This window comes from Lepeophtheirus salmonis, chromosome 9 (assembly GCF_016086655.4).
Source record: "Lepeophtheirus salmonis chromosome 9, UVic_Lsal_1.4, whole genome shotgun sequence".
Lineage (NCBI taxonomy): Eukaryota > Metazoa > Arthropoda > Copepoda > Siphonostomatoida > Caligidae > Lepeophtheirus > Lepeophtheirus salmonis.
Window position 1 is genome coordinate 2,320,264 of NC_052139.2, and position 20,918 is coordinate 2,341,181.

Below are 20,918 nucleotides of genomic sequence, written 5' to 3' on the forward strand. Positions count from 1 at the left end.
CCATCACTGCTCTAGCGAACAAAAATGTCAACTAAATTTTGTGAATAAATTACCTCAATAATATGAAAACATATGTATACTACATTTTGTTGTCAGCTGTCGATTTTTTTCTGATTTGTGCTCTGAAAGTTAATTAGTTGAATTCAGAGTAGCTATTATTAAGCTATGACCAATTCTCAATATACCCTTAGTTGGAAAGAACAAATTACCAACTGATTTTGAGCCTTTTTCCCATTTCTTTTTGGAGGAAAGGTTGTTAAATATAATAAACGTAAAGCTAGGTAACGACGAACGTTATTATCGTTTCATCATTTGGTTTAAAGCTTTGCATAGGTCAATGACTACTGTATATACATGGACTTTAAAAAATATATAACCTGTACATTTGGGGGACAACTCCTAAAGCTACGAATTAGTATAAATAAGTCTGAATATCTCTCATTTTATCTACATTTTAATCAAATAAAATATAAATTAGTGGCTAATATGAAAAATACTCGATATTTGGGCCGCAAGCTACGGACTTAAATTCACCATTTATTAATAAATAATACAAGCAGTTATCATTAAATAAATATATTTTTCAAAGCCAAATTAATATCATGAAGCTCATTTCTTCTCAGATCTCAACTTCTTTACCGTATCCGAAATATTTTTTTTACCGTTTTTGCATATTTCTTTTGACTTTCATGAATTAAGTAATTAATCTCATGAGCAAAATTTTTGCTCATGAGATTAAATAACTTAAATACATCTTGCCTCATATATTTTTTGAACAGATGACCATTCTCACTTTGTCAATCAAGCAAAAAACTAGAATCCTTTTTTAAGTGCTGGATGGAACTTTCAAAAAAGAGATTTCGTGTGTTTGAGTTATATAAAAGTATTATTTTATGTTCAGTAGATTGAAAAATAGATACATAATATTTCCAGGCTTTCTGAATCAATATAAATAGTTCGTCTGACGATTCTATTAAAGATCCTCCCGAGATATTTCTGATAAAATACTTTTGTTATTCAAGGGTGAGGTTATTGATTTCGTCAAACAGAGATAGCATTGAAGGTTACATTGCGAGTTGTCCTCTTCACTTATGAAGTAAATTTTACAAGAAGAGCATTTAACTATAGACAATATGGACGAGATAATATAACTTTTTTAAATGAATAAATTCAGCAATCATTTCTTCACCATCAAACGAAGGACATTTCAAAAAATTTCTTCCCAATAAGTTGTTGTATGCACTTAATAACAAAAATAACATTTTTTCAGTATCACAAGGGTTGACTATATGCGTATCAAATGTGCTGTTGCATAGCTCTTCAGTGTGGAATCAACTGTTTGCTGAATATCCATCAAGCAGTGATGCAACTGGCTCAACAGATGTTATTGCTTACACAACTTAGTGGAATAATCTTCTAATAATTTTATAATTTAATTTTGTCGAAGGTACCATTGCAATAGTGTCTTCATATTCTTTACTTAAACTCTTGATCATAACACAAGCTAAAGTATTGGTTGGTGTATCCCCTCCTTGCTCAATGTGGTAAAATTTACCTCCTTTATACTCACAAACTGAAATGAAAAAGCTATAAATTTAGTATAAAAGTACCTTGAATTTCTTGTAGCTTACCCCTATATTTCATCCATAATTAATTATTACAAATCTTTCTCTATCGTTGAGATTCTTGAGTCTTTGTTCACAATATTTCATGGTTTGATGACTAAGTCCTGTATCCACTATAAAGCACCTTGAGAGCCTTGTTAACTATTGAATAGATTGTAATTTCATTATTCCTTCGCTCAATATAAGTTTGTACAAAGATGTCGATGGCCTTTTCCAAATAAGAGTCATTACTGAAAATTAACATATTAAATTAGCAACAAAATTTACCCAGCGGGCTTTGGGAGTATTTCCTATTTCCTGTTTTGGATTTACAAAATTCAAAATGTTCAGTCAAAAAAAAATAACGATGGTTTTAAGCTGCTATCGATATTTTCCACAATACCGTTGAGTGAGTCATTGTAATTCTCAATGACAAAGTCTTTTTTTGACATAACTGTTTCAGAACCTAGGGATTTAGTATTGGAAATCCATTTGCATAACTGACTCGTTCATGTAATGATAGCGCTTGGGTTCAACTCAAAAAATATCTCATAGCCAGAGGATTTCCATTTCAAATGAGGATAAGAGGCAATTACAAGGGTATACAACAAGACGGATTCTTCTTTCCATTGAATCAATATATAAAAAGGTAAAGACATTCCATGGATATGACTTTCTAGCTTTGAGATGGATGGGATTCGTTCTGCTTTAAAAAAATCAGATAGGCGATTTTCTAGCACATCAGCCCATATATTTTAAATTCAAACCTGGAAAATTGGATGCTATCGCGGTGGGTTTCAGGCTTTCTTGGAGTTGAGGACAGAAAAAAAATTTTACTCCTCAAATTGGTGTCCTGAGAAGTAACTCCATAGTTGGAGGGGTTGAAATAGATATCGGAAAATCTGACTTGGCTTTCAATTAGATCGTGGGATGGCTTGAGTCCATTCATGGCGAAGATCTTCTTTCTTCAGGAATACATGAAGATCCTTCCCTTCATTCTTATATCTTGTTTTACATCCAGGGACACAAGATATTTTATGAATTGTTTAACACCAGCGGAACTTAAGAGGACACGAGACTCGATATTATTTCCGCGAAGTAAGTATTAAAAAGAAGGGAATTCAATATAGTACTGTTGAAGCAGTTCATTTTCTCTCTTATCCCCACCGATCTACACTTTCGTTTCCTCTAAAAACTAGTTTATGTCTATGTATATATAGTCGTCATTGCATAGGGTTAACCTTAAACTATTCAAATCTTAAAATTTTACATAAATCATGATGATTCGAGATTAATTCATTTTTTGAAAAGTGGAATGTTTTTAATGATATCACCTTAATGTAATCGATTGTTTTGACGCCTATTGTTTGTTGCAAAATAAATTATATACTAATAAAACTAGTTCTGTCTTTTCTTGAATTCGTATACTTACAAAAATAAGCTTTTGAATCTTCCTCCTCCTCCCAGTTAGCTCAAGTATTCGTTTTTGAGAGGTCTGTGCTGAGCATTGATCAATGATATATAGGTGAGTTAGAGACTACTGATCTCCATTCGAGTTCAGGTCTAGTCGGTAGGTCAATAAGAAGCTTGTTATAAATTTTAGCTAAAACTTTAGACAAAAGAACTAACCATCCGCCCAGATCTTTTCTCGACCTTATGAGAGGCTGAATATAATTTTTATGGAAAAGACAAAGATGCAACTTCTCCTACTCTTTGATTGCAAAGTCTGTTAAGCTAGGCTAAGCTGAATCCTTATATAATACAAAATAATAAAAAAGTTATTATAACTGTCAACCCGTGTCTGAAGATTCAAGTGCCTCCACTGTGTAATTTTTTTATATGCCATAGACCGCAGTGAACACCAATTGCTACTAGATTCCCCATATTTTTGGTACTCTATACCCAATATAAGCGCTCGTTCTTCAAGATGACATCCTGCAACTTTTGTACCGTATACCGGACTCTACTCCCCCACTGATAAAATACTTGTTTTTCTTTCATTCGTTTCCAGGCTAGATCTCACTTTAAGCTTACCAAAAAAAAAACACACAAATTTACTTCTATTCTATAGATAAGTGTGGCCTCAGTGTAGGCTTCTACATATAAAGTAACATCATCCGCATAAAGATCTATAATGTGTTTCTGATGTTTGAATAAAACGCCAAATTCACTATATTTACTTTTCATTGCTGAAGCTAACTCCTCAATTGCCGTAAAAAAAGTAGAGGAGCAGTCGGACAACCTTGACGACCACTTTTTCCGAGGAAAATTGGATCACTTTTTTTCTGTTTAATGTGATTCTTGAAGTCCCATTGAGTAAAAGAGCTCTAATTCGTTTTGGTAAATACTTTCTTGTTGTTTGCAATATGTGGTTATGGGAAATGTAGCCGTACGCTTTTCTAAAGTCTACTACAATAATGGCAACAAATGTTTATTTTTTTGTTTTTTCGATATTATCCAATGCACAGCGGATGTTTCTTGTAATATCTGTCTCTCTTCTGCATTTAAGAAAAAAAAATTCATGGATACCAATTCTCTTATTCAGTTATTATTGGTTCTACTTCATTGGCAACGACTTGTCAGTCCCGTCTCCCTTTTTCGGTATCAGAACTATCTTGTCTTTTGTAAATAACTTGGGGAGCCTTCCTTTATTCTCCATAGATCTTCCTAAAGACAGAAAGAATGGGAATATTTCTTCACTTAACAAGGAAAATAATTTTCTTCCAAATCGATGGGGTCCAAACGCTTTATTGTCTTTAAAATTATGCATGAAGTTTTAGCTAAAATTTATAACAAGCTTCTTATTGACCTATCGACTAGACCTGAACTCGAATGGAGATCAGAAGTATCTAACTCACCTATATATCATTGATCAATGCTCAGCTCAGACCTCTCAAAAACGAATACTTGAGCCAATTTGCTAATGCAATCTCCCCTTCCCTTGTAATTTTTAAAATCAGTTTGTCTATCATGGAGTATGTATAGACATTGTCTAATAATTGCCTCGAAAAAAAGGGTGTGGAATACTTTCTATGTTTTTAGGAAAGTTGACTCTTGCTTCCCCTACAGTGGATTGAAAGCCCTGATGGAAACAGTATAGTATTTCTTCATCTCTGATCAAGACTCTACCATTAAATATATTTCTTTGATTTGGGAACTTTGAGTATAGTCACCCAATTTCAAAATTTTTAATCTAAGGGATGTGTCGTTCTCTAAAACTACTATTCTTCTTGTTTCCTGCTCAACTAGATTTGCTATCCTAAAAGAATTGATGGTGTCCGAAGTGAAAGTTCGCCAAAATAAAGATCAATTCTTCAAGATTTTATCGGTTTTCTTTTGAAATATATTAGCATTCCTCCTATAACTCTTAATAAAAACACTTAATGAATCTCGGAGGTTATGTCTAAGAGAACAAGAAGCACTAGGACCCGAAAAGGAGACATGAAAACTATGCCTCAATTTAGACCGAAGGATTCGTTTAAAATCCTCCTCCTTCAGAATCCAATTCGAGAGCTGAAATGGTTGTGGAGGTTATACAGAGTGCTTTTTAAAATTAAGAATTTTTTTAAACCAATTTATATGTCCAGCTTTAAAAACCATTTTATCAGATTCAGCAGACAATTTTGTATAAGTTATATTTACTAAGGGTTCAAAATGTCCTCCGAGTACGACCGTCGTACAGCGATCATTGTTACCCTCCGTGAAGGCTGATCGTCGACTTTCTCAAGTTGTCCTTTGCCACCGTGTACAAAGTCGCAAAGGAGTCCAGATTGATGGGAACACCAGTAAGGAAGAATGCAGATCGATTTGCATACAAAATTTGCTTTCCTACAATTTGAAGATGTTCTGATCTAAGGAAATGTGGCACCCTAGGTCTCTGGACTGTAATCTATTGGACTATTTCGTGTGGACGTCTTGGAAAGGGAGCCCAACAAGCGTGCTCACAACAATTTGGCTTCTCTGAGAGCCTCCATTATGGAGGCTATGAACAATATGAATAAAGATCACCTGATCAAGGCATGCAGCAGGTTCCGTGCCAGCTTGGAAGCTATGGTTGAGGCTGAGGCTGATTTAATTGAATAATTAGGTTTATATATAAATGGGTTTGTTGATATATCTACTAATTTAAGAAATAAAAAGGCTTATGTCCTTGTCTTGAAAATTCTTAATCGTAAAACTGTACCCTGTATGTTACGAATCTCGAGTTCAACCATCTTATGATCTGAGGACAGCTCAGGACTGTGAAGAATTATATAACGTTAACTGGGAGCAGGTTATTTAATTGAGAGTAAATCCTGAAGGGATCAGTTGAGCTCTGTTTTAAAAGAGACTCCATTTGAAGGCTTTATTGACATAATTATATATTTAATTATTAGTAAGTATATTGATTATTTAATTATTGACGGGTAATATTTAATTATAAATCTCTTTTAGCATGTAGCATGCTTGAAATATATTGTTTGTTCAAGATGATTTTATTCATGTTCACATTTAATTAGTCGAGTTTATGTGCTCGTGGACCTCAACAGATTCAACAGAATGCCTAATGCACCAACAGTTATCAATTATCCGTTCCACGATTGTGATGAAGTTATCGAGAGCGACTCAGAGGCAGAGGTGATTGCTCTATTCAATACTCATAGTTTGAGTTATCATAAACCACTTTAACAAGATTTAGAACAGGGTCGTAAGTCTACTATACCGCCTTGTGAGAGACCCAAAGTTGGTTTTGAAACATCAGAAGAAGGCTGGAATAATTTCCCGGCAAGAATTACAAAAATTCCGAAGGTTGAAAGTCGGCAAAGGGTAGACTGGTTGTTCCGATCCTGTGAGGTTGGACTGGGAAATGATTTGCTTAATACAAGTCCAAAATTTTGGGAAGAAAATAGAAATGTTGTTCTGTCAGCTATTAATTCCCAGGCAGTTATACCAGAAATTCAAAAAATGATTGATTTGTCTAAGATAGTAATTTCAGTTCCTACAATCTTACAATATTGGTCAGATAAAAAACTTATGAACCTTTGATTGGTTAGATAAAGAAGAATGAGCGTTTGAAATTAGAGAAATATCCATGCCATTCCCAATCTGTAGACAGGGTAGTGAAACTAGTTTCAGAGGCTTTCTCTAAGGTTTACGGATAAAACCAAAGACACAGATACATTTTGTCAACTTTAAAATTAATAGATAAACTAAGAAAATTCCAAACCAAGAGTCAGTACCCAGTTTGATATATTTACATATAATATATTTAAAAATAGCATTCAGCAAAGATTAATGGTAATTATCCACATTCGTATATACTAACTTATATAGAATAAAAAAAAAAGATATTGGTAGAATTGTCTCCTATTCATAAGTATTTTTTTTCTTTTTCGTCTATTTTCGCACTAAATCCGGGGGCGCACAACATTTATCTCGCTGTAGAAGTAAGGAATTTAACTTTAGCAAAAAGTTACATATCGTGCAATATCATTTTTTAAAGCACATAAGGTTTTTTATTAATATGAAAAAAAAAGTGTATTTCATAATTTTTTTTTACTTCATACAGAAACCTCTCAGGACAAAAAGGGGGAAGAATTATATAACGTTAATTGAGAGTAAATCCTGAAGCATCCATAAAAACTTCCAGCGTTGGATTAAATTTATTCTCACTCGTTTATCGGCTATTCTTAGTTCTTCCCACCATAATTTATCTTTCTGGCTCTCGGAGGAAATTTGAATTTCTGAATTGAAAGGTTCATCAAAAAATCTGTTTTATTAATTTAACTGAAGGTTTCTCTGAAAGAGAAACTCAAACACTGGTCTCACACTTCCAATTTACCAAGTTATTTGTTGAAGGTATAGTAATTTAGCAACAAGATCTCGGATTTTTTGCGTAGTTATTTGTTGAAGGTCTTAGACGGAAAACGAAGGAGAAATTAAGTGGCAAGATCTCGGATCTTTTGTGGATTTATTTTTGAAAGGCTCAAACCAACAACCTTCTCCTATGGCGTGATTTAGCAGCAAGATCTGGGATCTTTTGCGCTTTCTCCTCAAAAAGCGTAAGCCATGGGCACATAGTCCCATAACAACCCTAGATGAATAACTTGCATCCTTGGAACCCTAGAACTCTTATTCAAATTGACCTTGAAACCAAAGAATGTGTATAATAGCAAGGCTAAACACGATGAGAGTGAGGTATGCACAAAGGCATTGGCCTGCAAAATTATTACATCTAAATAGATGCCACAACTTATCTTAAGCTATGATCTTGGATATGAAATCACTTGTTTCAAAAGCTGAGTAAAAATTAATCTCAATAGATGCCACAACATATCTTAAGCTGTGATCTTGGATATGAAATCACTTGTTTCAAAAGCTGAGTAAACATTACCGAATCTGATGTCAGACCAAAACATAAAACGTGTAATTGGTAACTTTTGTTTCTCCGCCGAAATTTGAAGAAACGATAGTTGTCAGAAAAAACCTTAAAAAAGAATTATATATATCAAACAAATCTGAAGAGCATAAAAAAAAGGAATTTGGGTTTAACCAAAATCTTAAGGAATCAACTGATTCTAATTTAAATTTATAAATACTTATTAAAGGTGTTGATATTTCTTTTTACCCTCCATGGAGAGTTATCCTTCTTAGGAACAGCGAATATTCCGAAAATGAAGAAAGGAGACTAATCAATTTCAGTAACTATCTTAATAGCTCGGGAAAACAACTTTTCTGTAACTTTGTTATCCATTGCTTGTTAAGCCTCAGAGCATAAAGAAGGATTGCCTCCCACATAGGAACAAGAATGTTCTTTAAATAAAAATAGGGATTGATAACCCTATAAAAAATATTAAATATAGATTTACTTTTCATTAAAATAGCGCAATTATGTAAACATAGTCCTAACTTCTGTAAGTAGCTGGAAAAAGTTATCAGAAAAGAAGTTAACCCCCAAAATTTGAGCATATTTGAATTGATTTATCTAAAGTCTCAAAATCAAAAATATACATATATGAGGAATAACTCAAGGAGGTGTACTTCTGTATCCTTATCTAAGAGATATTTCATGACCTCTTGGAGGTCCCATAAAATTGTGTTGACCTTTAGGAAGGATTTTGGTTCAAGGCTTATTAGCCGTTATCTACCCAAAAAGGTATCTTTCGATACCTTGAACCCCTCCATATCGCATGAGACAAAGCTCAGTCATTCCCAACATTGTCCAACATAATCTTGATTAATGAAGGACCAAATATAAGAGTGCTTGGAGCCGAGTCTTTTGAATCCTCCTGTAGGATTGATGTTTTAAGGGGCTTTTTAAAGGAAGAGACTAATAGTATCCTTATAGCATTCTTAATGAGCTTTTCCTTTCTTTTTCATGAATTGCACCGAGTAAAAACATACCCTTCCACAGAAGTAAAGGGTTCCATGATGGAAACAGGGAAATTATCCCATTCCTTTAATCACATGGCCATGGCTTCCAAAAAAAATTGGTTTGCTTACTGCTTCAACCAAACAATCGCCAGAGGTAGGGATTGAGTTAACTTTCTAGAAATATAACTTATCTCCTCATAGGCCCTCATAATGGGTCTAGAAGACAATCTGAAATTCTTGTATGTGTCAGTAAGAGTGATAATTGTGGCACTACCTGCAGGCGCTTAGTTACTGATTTCCCATCGGAATAGCGAGTTGTGAATCGACAGACTCCGTTAATTTATAAAATTCATCCATAAAGGATTAAAATTTTGTGTTAGATTTTGAGTGGGTTGCCCCGTGCGTGGCCAACGTATCCACTGAAGACGATAGGCAGTCACTAATGCAGCATTCATAGAAGGACGATAGCTTTTCCTACGTCGTTAATTCTACGGATTTCTTACTGATATTTATTAAATTTTAATTTAACTATTGTCTATTTTAATTTATATTTATACGTCTTGACTCTTAAAGGGTAGAAACAGAAAAAGGATGATGTAAGAGAAGTAACACATGTCGTAGAGAGTCTGAGATTCAGGTTTACCAGATTCTTATTGTAAAGTTTTGGTGTCTGTTTCTAAAATAGATAGGATAAAATGGAATTACAAATGTATAGCTACGCTAGGATATAAAATAAATGTTTCCTCAAACCATGTCCAGACCTCTGATCTCTTCCCCCTCTAACATTTAATGAAATTATGTGTCTTACTTCTAGATTCACATGGCGAAAAGGATTGTTTTCAACTCTTCCTGTGAAGAAATGTGTTATTTGCGATTGAAATTTTTTCGACTGTTAATATTTATTTTTGTGTAGAGATGACAACCAAAAAGAGTAGCCTTGAACCATCTTACCTCTTCTGTTAAAGTATTATTACTCTTTGTCTTCATCGCTGAAGAAATCTCCTCTTGACACTCACCCGTCTTCGTTTCTAAGTCTAAAGTATTATCTCTAGACGCAACATCCAGGGGTAGTCCCGACGGAGAACTAGGTGGCATTTCCTCATTCTTATCAACTTGTCCACAGTTACTATCCACACCCGTGTCTAGTACCGTACTTTTCTCAGCTCCTTTCAAATTATCCTCAACTATCCTATTATCATCAATATTTTCATTGTTACTATCCTCCATTCTATACTCATCACAAGCGGATAAATTTACTTCACTACTCGTAGAGGGATTGTGACCATACTTTTCTCCACTCCCAACAACGTATCCTCTTTTTCATTCAAACGACGGTCTGTCAATGACTTTTTCAAAGTCCTCTCATATTCCAAAATTCTTATTCTCTTCTGATCACAATATTGTTCTAAATGTCCAAAGTTAAAACAATGTTGACATTGAATTTTTGACCCTGAGAATTTCAGTCTGATTAGATTACCCTTGACAGCTATAATCCGAGGTAGAGATGACGGATCCGCTAACAACTCAATAATATAGTCGCTGTCCCTTCATATCTCCTTATAATTTTCGTATTGTTCTTGGATAAATATTATCTTAAGTTCAAGAAATGATGTTTTGCAAGGTAGAATTAACTATTGTTATCGAAATGTAAATTTAAGTACAGTTTTATGGTAAATAAAATATTTTCTAAATGATAAATTCACTCTTGATAATGATTGTAAAATGTAGCGAAATAAATTCCTTTAAAAATGTAACTTATATTCCATGTTTAATCAAGATTGAATTACTTAACATCTGGATAAAAAATAGATACCCAACTTCGATATTGGTACCTATGTAAATATTAGGTAAGGGAACAAGTAATTTCGTAATTCCTGCCTTTTTTTTTTAAACTAAATATATCTTATTCATTATTGGTCACATCGGATCATACGATAAAGCGTAATAAAGGTGTGAGTATATACTATAAACGCGTTTTCCACTATATTGGGTTTGGCGCTCTCAGTCGTGAATTATAGTGCGCCAAGTATGGAGGTATCAAAGGAAGAAATTCGCCCTATCTTACATTTTTACCATCGGAAAGGAAAAAACGCATCAAAAGCGACCAAGGAAATATAAGATGTATAGTGGCCGATACTCTTTCGGTTCATGTTGCACAAAAGTAGTTGGAGCGATTTTTTTTCTTTTTTGTCGCCTAATTCTGCTGTGAACAACTCAACCTTTTGAAGATGGTGATCGAATAGAAGTTTTAATTCAAATATGTGATTTAACTGTACATACTTTTTGCCTATATATGAATCTCAGATGTCCTATAAAATTGAGTGTGAAATAAATACTTTTTACTAAACCTCATGGAAGAAAAGTTTTCATAAAGAAACTGAAAGGATTTTTTAAACTATCTTCATGTCTATCTATGTTATTAAAGTCGTCCGTTCCTTTAAAGTTATAAATATAATCACTTGTTTTGAGGAAGAGGATGTCATGATGACCCTATTATCATCTCTTGAAAAACGGATGACTAATTAGCCAAATTGATAAAAAATTGCGATTTTGATTGGACTTCCATAATGGGTTTATACACCTGGTTCAATCTTGCAAAATTTATTATCATTCATGTCCTTTGTCAGCAATCTTTTACATTGACTTGAAGATATTTAAACATAAAGTATGGATTGAATTACCCTTGCCTAATTAATGCGACAAGTCATTATCATTACCCAAGCTCAAAGTGAAGACATGGTACATTTGGAAGTCTGGTTGATATTTCTTTTAATGATATTTACTGTAACAACAATGGTCGCCTTTGAGAGAAACAAAGGTAACTAGAAATACAAGGTATGTCAATAACATACATCGGACCAGTCCTCATTTTCAAATTGTTGTACCGTATTGACCGCTGCTCAACTTAAATAGAAGGATTGTTTTTGTGACGTCAGAGTCGGTGTGAAGAGTTCATCGTCATCGTTTTAATAGTAATTAGTTATATATCACTATTATATTAAATTCATACATTTTCCTAGTATACCTTTATTTATATAGTGACTGGGGATGGAGTCTCGCAATAAAACTTGGATTTGTGCGGTTGCCCTTTGTAATTTATACATTAATATATGATCATGCTTCGAACTACGTCCAGCTTATCTATCAATGATGATGTCAACGAATAAGAAATTCCATTTAATAATTCCAGGAATTCATTGTGTATCTTTGTGATTCAATCATCAACTCCTGAAAATTTACATAACCAACAAAACAATTATCATTTCATCAAATATATTGAAAATGCGAAGAAACAGTTTTTTGCTTTTACATTTATTATGATATATATAAATAATATTTATATTCCAATCAGTTAGATAGATCTATGTATAAATATTGAAGGCCTTTGTATGTCTTAGGATTATTTTAATATGTTTATCTAAAAAATTATTTCATATCGTGGCAGAATGTATGTGGAACTCTTCATATCGGAACACAAATTGAGCTAAGTTTTTAAGTTTGTGGGTATTTTTGTATTTTGCCGTCGTGTACACTTAACCATGAATTACTAAAGTAATCCATGATTTAACTATAAATTAAAATATATAAATATGTACTAGTTTTTGTTTTTTTAAACATTTGTTTGAATGACGTTCAGTAACTATTAATCAATAAAAATTATAATATAATTAGTACATAATATTTGCTGGTATTACGTGCATTTAAAAGAAATTTTTTTACAATAATTAGTTATTAATTTCATTCATTGAAAAAAATCCGATGATTTTCCCAGATATCATGAAAATTTATTTCGATACTATTTCGTAATATAAACTACTCTACATACATAAATGATGTCAGGCTATTTATAACCTAAGAATAAAACAGTACTTTACATATAGATCATATATGGCCCCTTTGCTCACCATTCTCAATCATCTGTCACAAATGGGGAAGGCTTCCGTATCCCCAACTGTCCCGTCGTGCCAGACACACCATCTCCAGAGGCTTAAGTTCTTGGTAAAAAGGTACATGCATTGACTATTGTCAAAAGCTAATCCCTACGTCATTAATAATAAAAGTAAATAAAAGGCGAGAATACATAACACATGAGTCACAAATCGCTGAAAACGAAGGCAAAATAGCATGGATTATGCTACTAATTGCTTCCCCATTCACCATATTCTCAAGATCGGGCCGTAGTGACTTTTAATTGTTCGCAGACAAAAATAAATAAATATATATATTGGCTTCCAATATATCCAGAGGTAATCACTGAAACTGAGGTCTAGTTTGGGAGTAAAGAGAAATCGTACTACAAAAATGGCATTGGAAAATTGTATGACCGCTATAATACTTGTATCGTACATTTATTTTGTATCTATTAGATGTGTGCTGATTTATCGGGGAGAATATTCAATATCTGCATCGTATTAGTATAGGATAAAATTCTTTGAATTTTTGATAATTGCTCTGATGTTTTAATATGATACAATCAGAAAAAAGGAGGAGAATCGAAAAAAATGTACTCACAATTAGATAAATGAATGAATGCATCTGGCTTTACTTATATACGTAGATTCAAATAATATGATGATGACCTGACGGTATGGCAAAAAAAGAAACCCCAAAATCCACTTGCTCACCCTGACAATTTGAAGAATTTTTGGTATAAGAGAGCATAGCTGTCATGACGTTACATTAAATTAGTTACGAGCAGCTATGAGATGAAGGAAATATGCACAAATCCCACTGGGTATCTGGCAATGAATTACAACGATAACGATCCTCAATTCTCCTCGGAGTCTAACAACAAATTTCACATAAAACTCGGCAAGAAATCCAAAGTATTACTTTTCATCTTTCACAATCCAGTGATTACTTTATAGTTATATATTCTCTCTTATAAATAAAATAATAATAATAACAGCTTTATAAAATAAAAACACTAATTCATGTAGCAACTAAAAAAAAGTAGCTGCCTCTTCCATTATAAATTAGTCTCCCACGATTTAGACTTTTCGGGCACAGAAAGTATTAACCAACAAAGGCTAACACAAGATTAATTAACAATATGTTTTTAATTGATTAAAACTCCAAAAGAAGCAGTTAGATTCTAGAGCCTAATAAAAATGGGAGGTTGTTTTATTTGGTTACAACTTTTAGGATGTGAATATGTTGGCAAACGAAGTAAACCAATTGTGATATAAGAAAAAAAATGTAATAAAAAAAGTGATACGGGTACATCTAATCATTTGTTAAATATTGGATCAGATCATATCTAGTATCTATGAGTGGCGATGGGAATTTCGTGGAACGCCAGGAGAAGGCGAGAGTAAAACTTGTGTTACTACTTAATTAAGACCTTTTATAAGCATCAGCTGTATTTTAGATCGTTTTGGAGGAAAAAACGTTTAACTAATAATAGATAGGCTAACTTTCAATATTTAAAATAGAATTAGAGTAGATAAAATATTGTAACATTATATTTAAGCCTATATATTTTATATACAGGCAGCTTAAGAAGGATCTTAATTCAGTAGTAATACACTAATATTATAAGTCTCGCTTTAGCTTTCAGCTCGTGTTTCCCAGTAATCCTATCCCTAACTATGAGTAACAGAACCACACACCCTTAAATTATGCATATCATGTATCACATATTTGAGAAGATTCAATATTACACCATTCATATATTAAAGATGTATTAAACTTTTTAGTCATAACTTATATAAGCCACATCTTGTACAAACTTCCGACTTGCACACAGCATACGTCATGTTATACATCAAATATTATAGCTGGAGACATTCAAATACATGTAACACATTACAACTTACATAAAAATGATATTAAAAGTGAAAAAAAGGATTCAATTTTGACAATTACATGTCATAATATTATGTAGCATTAATACTGTAATATGTTTCATTTATAAACTGGAAGATTCAAAATATTTAATTGAATCTTCAATATCTACTTAAATATATTACTTAGAAAATAATTTTTGAGATTTCAAATTTTTCCATGATGTTTTATGCCATAGATTTTCTTTCTATCTATTATTTAAATGCCCCCAAACTCAATATTAATTAGGATTTACATATTACTGACTAACCGTACTTCCCGGCGTTGCCCGGAGTAATTAGGCGTAGGCTAAAATAAAATTTTTGCTTTAATTCAATAGCAATAAATTCTTAGTGTTACTCACTTTTTTTCGTGAGCGCACTCGCACGAAAATTATATCATATAACTTATATGATATAATTAAGGGTGATATGGTCTCAAAAACGGGTGTAGCTTTTTGATGCTATTAATAAGGAGTAATATCGCCGGACATTACTCCATAATTAGCTTTTGCTCTAAATCTTTATGATGGATTTATTTCTAACATTTTTTTATTAGTATATTTATTGTCTAATTTTATGATTTTGACATTTACTTTATTATTAATAATTAGTTAGATCTCATCGGTAGAGATATATCTATCCTGTGCACAATTGTATATAGCAACTTCCACATGAAGAAGAGGGGTGATTATATTTTTGATTAAACTCCACGTCTCGCTTGTGTTTTGCAACCTAAAGTTATGACATATTTAACTGGATTCCGGTGGCAGAACAAGAAAATATTATTTGGATCAATCTATAATTTCAATATTCTGTATATATAATTTATTGTTATTAGTTATATGATTCTAATTGTTTAATTTTGTATATTTAACATAAATGTATGAGGGTATATTTTTTATTATGTAGATTATATTTAATTAAAGCCTTCTTTTTTAAACCTGGAACTTCAAATATATTTCGAAATACTCTACTTTGTCGTTTCATTGGCTATTATTCTGAGAATAAGGTTCATAATGAATTACAATTTCATGGAGTGTGATGTTTTCAAATATACTGTAACGGATAAAAAATGTCTATGTCAATTATACGTAGTATATCTTCATTAAACATTTTGCTAATAAATACTTTCGTTATACCCTCAAAAATCATAATAAAGCAGGCAGATGATAATCACATCAGTATTTTAAACAATGATACCATATGTATTTTTTCCCCCTTCTCCTTGCATGCGTTTTTCTCTACAATATTATCAACTTTAGATATAATATAGTATATATAAATTATATATATTATTTATAAAAATTATCACCCTTTATAATATATAGGGTGATAATTTTGGTAAGAATAGAAAAGTGAGCGAGGAGAAGAGAAGAAATACTTATGGCATTATTGATTAAATAATATACATCTTCTTCTATCAATCAAGAACGTTATCATTCCCGCCTTTATTAATCAATATTAATATTATATTAGATGCTGATAGTCGATAGAGAACTGAATAAAATGCCTAAAATAACGTCGCCTTCTGTCTGGATTTCTGAAAATGGAGGCCCAGGCATTTGGAAAATACTTACCGGATGAGAAACAGAATGCTTGTCGGATTTGTTGATATAAATGTGCCTTTAGTTTCCTGTCTAGAATTACACGCCACTCATTATCCTCATCTCATATCAAGAGCATGGATATTCATCTAAAAAATCAAGTTAATGATGAATACATCAAGTCAGACTTGAACTCTGATCTCACAAAGATGCTTATTGCATGTATATACCCTTATCCATTGCTAATCATCTACGTTCCAAATTTAAAATAGAAGGCTTAAATTAAATATAATCAATCTACATACTAAAAAATAAACCATCATACATTTAAGTTAAATATACAAAATTAAACAATTTGAATCATATAACTAATAATAACAATAAATTATAAATACAGAATATTGAAATAATAGATTGATCCAAATAATATCTTCTTGTTGTAACATCGGAATTCAGTTCAATATGTCATAACTTGAGGTTGCAAAATACAAGCCAGACGTGGAGTTTAATCAAAAGATCATCACCTTTTTTCCTTATGTGCAAGCTGCATATACAATTGTGCACAGTATAGATATATTTCTACCGATGAGATTTTAATAATTATTAATAATAAAGTAAATCATAAAATAATGTTAGATTTCAATCCATATCTTCTTCCAATCTTAGTAAGAACAGCTTTTAAAATGCCACTTTCATTTATTTCATATTTATCTAAAAAAAAAAAAGTTAATCCATGCAGTCAAATTTAACTGATAAGACAATTCAGGCAACCATTCTTGACTTATTGTAGTTTTCTAACATGACATCGTTTTGAAATTAGTAAATATTTTATACTTTTTACTGATAACTTGATCGTCATTTGGTGTGGATGACTCAAACCATTTTTATATGTATTTCTATAAATCAGTACCAACATCCTCCATTAATTTAATGATAGTTCCTCGGGAAGGGATAGGTTTACCTGTGTATTTATCCATACATTATTTCTTCTCTTCTCCTCGCTCACTTTTCTATTCTTACCAAAATTATCACCCTATATATTATAAAGGGTGATAATTTTTATAAATAATATATATAATTTATATATACTATATTATATCTAAAGTTGATAATATTGTAGAGAAAAACGCATGCAAGGAGAAGGGGGAAAAAATACATATGGTATCATTGTTTAAAATACTGATGTGATTATCATCTGCCTGCTTTATTATGATTTTTGAGGGTATAACGAAAGTATTTATTAGCAAAATGTTTAATGAAGATATACTACGTATAATTGACATAGACATTTTTATCCGTTACAGTATATTTGAAAACATCACACTCCATGAAATTGTAATTCATTATGAACCTTATTCTCAGAATAATAGCCAATGAAACGACAAAGTAGAGTATTTCGGAATATATTTGAAGTTCCAGGTTTAAAAAGAAGGCTTTAATTAAATATAATTTACATAATAAAAAATATACCATCATACATTTATGTTAAATATACAAAATTAAACAATTAGAATCATATAACTAATAACAATAAATTATATATACAGAATATTGAAATTATAGATTTCCAAATAATATTTTCTTGTTCTGCCACCGGAATCCAGTTAAATATGTCATAACTTTAGGTTGCAAAACACAAGCGAGACGTGGAGTTTAATCAAAAATATAATCACCCCTCTTCTTCATGTGGAAGTTGCTATATACAATTGTGCACAGGATAGATATATCTCTACCGATGAGATCTAACTAATTATTAATAATAAAGTAAATGTCAAAATCATAAAATTAGACAATAAATATACTAATAAAAAAATGTTAGAAATAAATCCATCATAAAGATTTAGAGCAAAAGCTAATTATGGAGTAATGTCCGGCGATATTACTCCTTATTAATAGCATCAAAAAGCTACACCCGTTTTTGAGACCATATCACCCTTAATTATATCATATAACGAAAGTATTTATTAGCAAAATGTTTAATAAAGATATACTACGTATAATTGACTTAGACGATTTTTATCCGTTACAGTAGATTTGGAAACGTCGCACTCCATGAAATAGTAATTTTGTGAACCATATTCTCAGAAAAATAACTAATAAAACGACAAAATAAGAGTATTTTGAAATATATTTGAAGTTCCAAATTTAAAATAGAAGGCTTAAATTAAATATAATCAATCTACATACTAAAAAATAAACCATCATACATTTAAGTTAAATATACAAAATTAAACAATTAGAATCATATAACTAATAATAACAATAAATTATAAATACAGAATATTGAAATAATAGATTGATCCAAATAATATCTTCTTGTTGTAACATCGGAATTCAGTTCAATATGTCATAACTTGAGGTTGCAAAATACAAGCCAGACGTGGAGTTTAATCAAAAAGATCATCACCTTTTTTCTTTATGTGCAAGCTGCATATACAATTGTGCACAGTATAGATATATTTCTACCGATGAGATTTTAATAATTATTAATAATAAAGTAAATCATAAAATAATGTTAGATTTCAATCCATATCTTCTTCCAATCTTAGTAAGAACAGCTTTTAAAATGCCACTTTCATTTATTTCATATTTATCTAAAAAAAGAAAAGTTAATCCATGCAGTCAAATTTAACTGATAAGACAATTCAGGCAACCATTCTTGACTTATTGTAGTTTTCTAACATGACATCGTTTTGAAATTAGTAAATATTTTATACTTTTTACTGATAACTTGATCGTCATTTGGTGTGGATGACTCAAACCATTTTTATATGTATTTCTATAAATCAGTACCAACATCCTCCATTAATTTAATGATAGTTCCTCGGGAAGGGATAGGTTTACCCGTGTATTTATCCAAATTTGGAACTTCAAATATATTTCGAAATACTCTTATTTTGTCGTTTTATTAGTTATTTTTCTGAGAATATGGTTCACAATAAATTACTATTTCATGGAGTGCGACGTTTCCAAATCTACTGTAACGGATAAAAATCGTCTAAGTCAATTATACGTAGTATATCTTTATTAAACATTTTGCTAATAAATACTTTCGTTACACCCTCAAAAATCATAATAAAGCAGGCAACTGATAAATACTAATGTGATTATCAGTGATAATGACATCAGTATTTTAAACAATGATACCATGTGTCTTTCTCCCCCCAGTCTCCTCGCACGCGTTTTTCTCGACAATATTATCAACTATATTCATAGGATAATAATACAAATGAAAAATGAAATCTTAAGCAGCAAATCTTTAGGCCACATAAAAATAACTTTAAGGCTCAAACAAACCTTTTTTCTTTTACTTGCTCTGTAATAAGAGTTAATATTATGTTATCATTATGAAACATTAAAGGTAGAGGAGTTCGGAAGGGTATTATATTTAACTGGATTCCGGTGTCCGAACAAGAAAATATTATTTGGATCAATCTATTATTTCAATATTCTGTATATATAATTTATTGTTATTAGTTATATGATTTCAATTGTTTAATTTTGTATATTTATTTATTATTTGTCGTTTCATTAGCTATTCTGAGAATAAGGTTCATAATGAATTACAGTTTCATGGAGTGTGACGTTTTCAAATCTACTGTAACGGATAAAACGTCTAAGTCAATTATACGTAGTATATCTTCATTAAACATTTTGCTAATAAATACTTTGGTTATACTGTTATGTATTTAATATCTCCTTACATGTTTTTATCTTCTTGTATATTCGTCTATGTATTATAAGTACTGTGTTTTACGTGTTATAAATAGTATCGTCTTTTGTAAATATATTAGAGTATAGTTAGAATACACATGATCTAGTGTTGCATTATTCCTCCACGTGAATTCTTCTCCTCATGTCTCTTGGTCATCCTGGATCTCTCCTATTATAAAGAAGTTTGACTCTAAAATACCCTCAAAAATCATAATAAAGCAGGCAGAGGATAATCACATCAGTATTTTAAACAATGATACCATATCTCTTTTTTTTCCCTTCTCCTTGCACGCGTTTTTCTCTACAATATTATCAACTTTAGTTATATCCATTCATAGACGTGTTCTTTCTTCTCTATTCAAAAATGATATAATGAACATATGACTGATGAGTACTTTAACCTCTAGAATGTTCGCTAATAAAAACAAAGAAACTGGTGATCCTCTTATCGTAAGGTTAATAGAAAAACAAAATTATACTATAACGTGTTTACGACTGATTTTTGACTTCCACAGCCCTTTTTAATCGTTACATCATAGAATATGATTGCTTGCGTGTTTTGTCAATATCTGTCTGTCTTACCCAGCAGTCATTACGATACATAAAATTGAAAATTCTAGCAATAGTGACGTTATGAAATATGATTGGTTGCGTGTTTTGTCAAAATTGGTCTGTCTTGTCCAGCAGTCGGATTGAAAATTCTAGCCTAACCGATTACAGGATGGTCTAACCTTGCCTTTCTATTACCCTTGCCCTTATGGTAAATACAAAATCCTTCCAAGAGTTAATTCATTTTTACATTCCAGCGTTTTTATTCTATTCAAATCTTAAGATATACAAAAAATGCATATGAACAGTGATGTAAATCGTATGTA

The 20,918-nt window shown here is 31.5% G+C and overlaps 1 long non-coding RNA gene across 2 annotated transcripts; it reads right to left on the minus strand.

Moving 5' to 3' along the window:
* Positions 1-560: 560 nt before the first annotated feature.
* LOC121124571 (uncharacterized) lies at positions 561-2,738 on the minus strand. Of its 2 annotated transcripts, none has more exons than XR_011781801.1 (4): positions 2,372-2,738; positions 1,893-2,307; positions 1,632-1,766; positions 561-1,573 (listed from the first exon to the last, which is right to left on the minus strand). It is a non-coding gene; the product is annotated as an uncharacterized lncRNA (long non-coding RNA). The 2 variants fall into 2 exon arrangements; XR_011781800.1 differs by having other exon boundaries at positions 868-1,573; positions 1,893-2,310.
* Positions 2,739-20,918: the final 18,180 nt, after the last annotated feature.